This window comes from Salvia splendens, chromosome 3, assembly GCF_004379255.2.
Source record: "Salvia splendens isolate huo1 chromosome 3, SspV2, whole genome shotgun sequence".
Lineage (NCBI taxonomy): Eukaryota > Viridiplantae > Streptophyta > Magnoliopsida > Lamiales > Lamiaceae > Salvia > Salvia splendens.
Window position 1 is genome coordinate 40,771,293 of NC_056034.1, and position 6,758 is coordinate 40,778,050.

Consider the following 6,758-nt stretch of genomic DNA (forward strand, 5'->3'; position numbering starts at 1 on the left):
CTTTGCCGGTGTGACCCCAACCGCTCAGATCTTTATCTATTGACCCCGCGATGGGAGGGCTCTGCCGGTGACCTCGCGGTTTTAAGACCGATGCTGTCAGCAGACCATTAGCCTCAAATTCCAAGTTAATTCATATAGTTGTTCAGTTAATCTCACGGAATTCGTTAGCAAGTTTCTGAATAACACGATGGTTATCCAATTACAGGTTGCTACTACCTAGTGAACAATGATACCCCAACGTTGAAGGTTCCTTGACCTCCTTACTAAAGCAGTTCGCATACCATCTTAAGGAATGGATGGCGCTCGTCGGCAAGCTTCCCCAGAATGCGGTCAGAGGCTTTTTAACTCTCAGACATTCTAGGCGAGGAGACGTCATCGAACGACGTTGGTGTCGTGCTGAAATGAGATGGTTATCCTCGACAGCAAGCTTTTACCCATAGACGTTCAAACCGGCCTAATAATCGCATGTTTTCTACTTCACAATTACATACGAAGTCAGATGGTGGTTGATCCTGTGGAGGCTGAGTTGGTAAACGAGGATGTGTGATGACGAAAGTGATAATGAGCTCCGTTGGTTTGTGATAATATCAGCAGTGTGGAACCCTCAGCAATATGGAATACAAAAAGGGATGATCTGGCAAGGGCAATGTGGGCCGAAAGAAATAATGGATAGGTAGTCCGATTGTTCTGAAATTGATTCTTGAGTTTGCTTTCCTTAAATCGGTTTGTAGTTTGGATAGATTGTTCTATGTATTACTCGTTTGCTTGTATGAATTCTAAACAATTTTCTACTCTGTTGTAACGTGACATTTTTCCACAGAAGAGAGACATCAAATTTTAAGACTTGGTGCTTAATTGTTTTAAGGGAGACATTATTTTGATTAGTATTTGTTACTTCAAGTTTCGTACTTGCGATATTGCAATATTAGAATTTGATGCATACAATTTGATAGATGGGAGACATCAGCTAGTTTGATATTCGAGTTAATCACATCACATACACAGGCGGCAACATATTAACTTAACATCGACTGTAATAACAACACTAACTGAAAATTTGGTGTAATTTAATCACCTCGACACAGCCGAAACACATATTGCACCCACTATTACATACTCATACGTAAAATAGTTTCACATCATCCTAATACTTATTAAGCCGATCAAACCACACATAAAACTGGACGTCAATCCGATCAATGAGCTTGAAATGGCAGCGCGTACCAACAACAATGTTGTTGGCAATTTTGAAACGTCGCCATCCACGTTTCCCCAAATCTTGTGGCACTGTGGTCAAGAACAATGAACCATGAGTCTCCGTTGACGTTGAAGTAAACCGGATCTTGCAGTGATATCATCCGAATGTGGCGACGCCAAAACGCCATCGGAATCTCTAGAGAACGGGAAATGTTTGAGCTGTCCAAAGTTACAGTGAAAGTCGGGCAACCATCATCAGCTAAAACCCGGGGTCCGGCACATACTCTTCCTCATCGGATGAGTCTCCCCCATCCGTGTCCGATGGCACATAGTCGTCTGACGTTTCCACGTCGGAGCACAACTGTGTTCCGAGTCTCGTATACACCTTCCTCTGCGACGTTAATGCATAGCAAAGAATTAAATACATAGGCAACCATATATCTAACAAGATTAAAGTTGGTCTACGGGAATTGACCTTGTAAATCACTGAGTCGAGGACATCCCGTCCTCGGTTATAGCGCTTCACATGGAATATGCCCGCTCAACCATAGTGAATGTAAGGACGTCATCGTGAATAATGTTGTTCGTGAGACGAAAATTCAGCCCAACCAGTGTGGAAATGGCAACACACTCGCAATGTTCAGGAGTCTCACGGGCCAACTCCTTCCACACGGCATGACTAGACGACAGTCAAACATTAGCCGTGATCCATGTAGAGATACAAATTCTGGTGGTATGCGCTGCAAATAAACGACCCACCTACTTCAATACAACCAACATACGATATAAAACAACCAAGACATACGAAAAAGGATGAAGAACTAACCAACTCAGTCAGGCAGTGCTCTATCGAGATTTTCTTCATGAACGAAGGGAACCGAGGGTAATCCATAGACGCAGGGAATGTTTGGTGAAATGTGGATGGGTGCTCTCGATATTGTACTAGCTTATTTAACCACCCTCAACCACAATTGTCACTGTTGCAAGACATGGATTTGATAAGCCACATCACTGTCTCAATGCATAAACGCATGCTGTCAGGTGTCTATACAACAAATGGTGCATAGTATTGGATTAATATATGAGAGTTCTTTGACGGCAACCCCCGAAACAGGTCAAGTAGCTCGGGTTCTTTGACCAGCTTCTTACTCACATAGAATTGTAGCTTAAGAGATAAGCCGGGTAGACCTTTCAGTTGGTCAAAGACCTCAGCCCGCTTGTTGCTTAGATCGAACTCGTATCCTATTCTCTTCGAAATCTCGGTCAAACGATCATTAGTATCGCTGTGAAGCTGTCCCATGAGCGTTAGCACGCCGTCCATCTTGTCTTCGACCTTCGCTTCTTCATCACCTTCTTAGTTAGTTTTTGTTCTGGACCGGACCCCGACCCAGATGCAGCCCCCACGGCATGTGGTTGACGCACCCCCGCCCCCGAAACTGTCCCGACATCAACACCAGCACCAGATCCAGGCACTCCACCCTCTGTTACAGATTGGCTGTCGGCTATCATGTCTGGAAGGATCCCGTCGGGGATTGGCTCGTCAGGAAATAGCTCTGCAAACGTCATGTGGGGGGGAAATGGCTCATCGACTGGAACTTCATTTTGTTGGCCGTATATTGTACCCGCAGCAGCAGACACGTCTATACCACGTTCACCATCCGCACGGTCCTGACCAAACACCTCCTTCCAGTCTTCGTATTGAGGCCACGATTTGTTCCTCATGTACTTCGCATGTCTGTCTTTCTGGGTACAAACATCCAAAGCAAACATATCAAGATTTATAAACGCACTGATCACTCCAGCAGTAGGCACGCATAGAGAAAAAAAAAACATTTTCCAAACCCCAAAGCAAATAGCACATTACGGACCTTGCTATAAAATGAAGATTTATATAAGCAATGATCAATTCAATGTTATGAATCCTAAGCAGTAGGCACGCAGGGAAAAAAAACCATTTTGCAAACCAAATATCAAATACAACTATACATACTTGCAAAAAAGTGCCCACTGTTCATCATCGGCTTCAATTCGGTATGTACCATCCGAATTGAAGCCAATGCCACTGTGGTTTAGCATCATCTTTAGTGATCCATAACTCCTCTTCCAAGTAGTTATTTTGGAGTAGATGTGCGGGTGTGGGAGGATATCGGTATTTGGAAATTCACGCTTAATCGCCTCCCTCGCGCGTACCAGGTAACCAGAGCGAAACCCATTGTCGGATTTCCATCCATTAGCTGCCAACTCCTTTAGAGTTGCCATTAGGATCTCTTCTTCACGGACCGACCATATGCGTCTAGACCTGTCAGCTTTTGAGTTCCTATTCGGATAGAAGTCGTTGCTACCTATTGCGCGAAACAACTGATGAATCTCGAATTTTTGAGTATACATACCATAGTAAACGATTACATGAATCAAGAACAACATTACCCTCTGGACTTCTTTCGTTCTCGCTAACTTCATGGTGTTGAGAGGCCATAACACCCAAAATCTACCAAGAGGCAGAAGCAACAATGCACTATAAATCCTATACAATCGCTCAAACACCAACATACCAAAAAATCAAACACCAACATTGGAGAAAGTATAAACACCGCTCAAATGAACCCAGATTTCATACAGTTTTACATCAATAAATTCCAACGAAGGCCAAATGAACCCAGATTTCATACATTCACAGCAATCAACTTGGTTAATCATTGTAAATTAAGTGGTTCGAAGGAATGCATACCTGTCGATAGGAAAATTAGGGCGAATGGCGATGGGAATTAAGTAGTTCGAATGCCTTTTGCCTGATATCTGCGAGGTCGTTCGTCACCAACGTGGTTCTCGGCGAGGCGCGGGAATGATTTGGGCGGAAACTTGAATACACTCTATTTAGGGCTGCAAGGACAAAATGGGGTATTGAGTAAAATTATGAGGACAAAACAGACTATTTAACATCTTATCATACATTTTCTATTGCCTAATCAAAGACAATAAAAGAAACCCTAAAAACAATATCAGGGCTATCAAACATCATACTCAGATAAGGCCTATCACACATATCATGCAAAACCACATAAAAAAACCCTATCTCACCCAACCCTATGTGGCCAATCAAACGAGGCCTTACAATAATAAGTAAACGTGTTTTGATTAATTATGACTATTTGAAGACAACTTAGAAAAGTACTTGTGATTTGCTTGAAATAAAATGTAAATAAAATAAATAATACTATGATTATATATAATAAAATGTAAATTAAACTAATGTGATTATCTATAACAAAAATCAAATGAAACTCTAGACTTTAATCTTTTTCCAAAATGAGAGACAAGTATATGGAAAAAGGTTCCAAGTCTACGCACGTCTGTTACTGAAATGTCGACTTAGAATTCAAGGTCTTCTCCAATCAACTAAAACTGGATGATCCTTTCACTTTATTTACTTACCACTCAATTTTCTGATATTGAATCCAGAGCAGAATCAATCTCATCAAACATTGAAACCTTGCCATGGAAGATCCCTCCATTGTGATTCCCAAGCTCCCAAACGACGTGATCATCGAAATTCTCACCAGGCTACCAGTAAAACCCCTCTTGAAATTCAAATGCGTCTGCAAATCATGGCGAGCCCTAATTTCCAGCACACAATTCGTCGCAGCCCACCTCGAATTCACAAAATCAGCTCCAAATCTCACTACCCACAGACTCATTTTGAAGTATCGAGGTAATACTATGAAGCAATGTTCAGTTAATTCCATACTACACCAATCTGTTCCCGAAGCATTCGATTTGAGTTGCTCACTTCTATCTGAGAGATATCGAGTTGGGTGGTGGGTTCTTGCAATGGTTTAGTTTGCCTGTTGATAGATAAAAATAAAATGATTTTGTGGAACCCATCCACGGGAATTTCAAAAAACTGCCTGATTTCGGCGTGGAAATAAACGTTGGTCACAACTATTATACTTATGGCTTAGGTTATGATAAATCGAGTGATGATTATAAAGTGGTGGGTTTTTCAATAGCAATAGGGATTTGTCTGAGGTGATAGTGCAAGTTTATAGTTTGAAGAATGATAAGTGGAAGAGGATCGAGAATTTCAAGGGGCGTTGGTCGATGGATGGTACAGCCACGTTTGCTAATGGGAAGCTCTATTGGATTGCTAATCAAGGTTATGAGTTGGAATCCGGTTCGGGTATTTTGTCCGTTGATTTGGAGACGGAGGAGTATGAGATACTGCAAATGCCGAGCTATGTGAAGAGTGGCTATTACTCGGGTTGGGAGGAGCGTGGGAGGGGTCGTTGCACGTGCTGTGCAGCCATATGGAGAGCGCGGATGTGTGGATCATGGACGTGGGAGGAGGGGATTGGACGAAGTGGCTACAATTCCCTACACTGATGATTTCTTGAAGAATACTTATAAGAGTGCATTGTATGTGCTTAAGGATGGTCGGGTCCTGTTGCTTTGTGGTTCGAGTTTTGTGATATTTGATGCAAAGGATTGCTCGTTTAGGTATCTGGAGGTTGGGGACTCGGGTGAACTCGTTCGAGTCGGTGCTTATCTTGAAAGTTTAGTCTCACCGGTGGGATGATAGTGGTAGATGTTGTTGTGTGTTCGCGATTGCATTGCTGGAACGTTATATTTCCGTCTTTGTGATTGTAATCTACTACTGTGTATGTAGCAAAGTGGCCTTCTCTCATCAGTATTCTGTGAAGTCTTTTTTATATCTTTTGGTTCTGTATGTGTAGGAGTATATTATTGTAATGTATGCACAATAATTGATGGAGAGATTGTTTGCTATAGTATATTCTACACATTTTGCTGCATAAATAAAGGGTCAATAATGGTGATTTACTGACAACTGAGAGGAGAATTCCCAAGTGAAGTTAGATATTTGCAATGGAGAGTGACGATTCTCGGATTAGCATGTAAGGAAACTTAACAAGGGTGATTTACACATTCATTTTGTTGGCTTGTAAGGAAGCTATAGCAAATGGCCTTCTCTCAAACCAGTAATCATGGTATGAAGCTGATCATTCCTCTTTAGTAGTATGTCGGATTAGCATGTTATTAATATGTAGTGTGATGTAGAATATAGTGGTTTGCTCTAATTTCTGTTATGAAATAGTATGTTGTTATACATATATATCCATATGTTATTTACACATTCATGTGCTTCTTTCTTGATTTTGTGTATTCAGATTCCTATTTCTCTGGTCTGCCCAATTGTGGTGAATATATTGTTGCTAGTATATTATATCACACACATTTTGCTGCTTGTTAAAGTTCAAGAACTTAACAAGGGTGATTTACTGATTTCTACACGAAGAAGAATTCTAAGAATGTTTCATGCTATTCTTGCTAGTTTGAGATCTTTATCAAAGATCAAAGTTATGCATTGTTTTTAAACTAAAGATTACAAATTACTAGTTTAAAAGAAAATTAGAAAATCTTCCACTTTAATAAATGTAGCTAATATTTCAAGCTAGTCATTAGGTTATCTGAAATTTTCAACCTCTCAGTAGGTTATTACTTAAAAGGATCATTTAACTTATGGATTATTTAGTGGAAAATAGTGG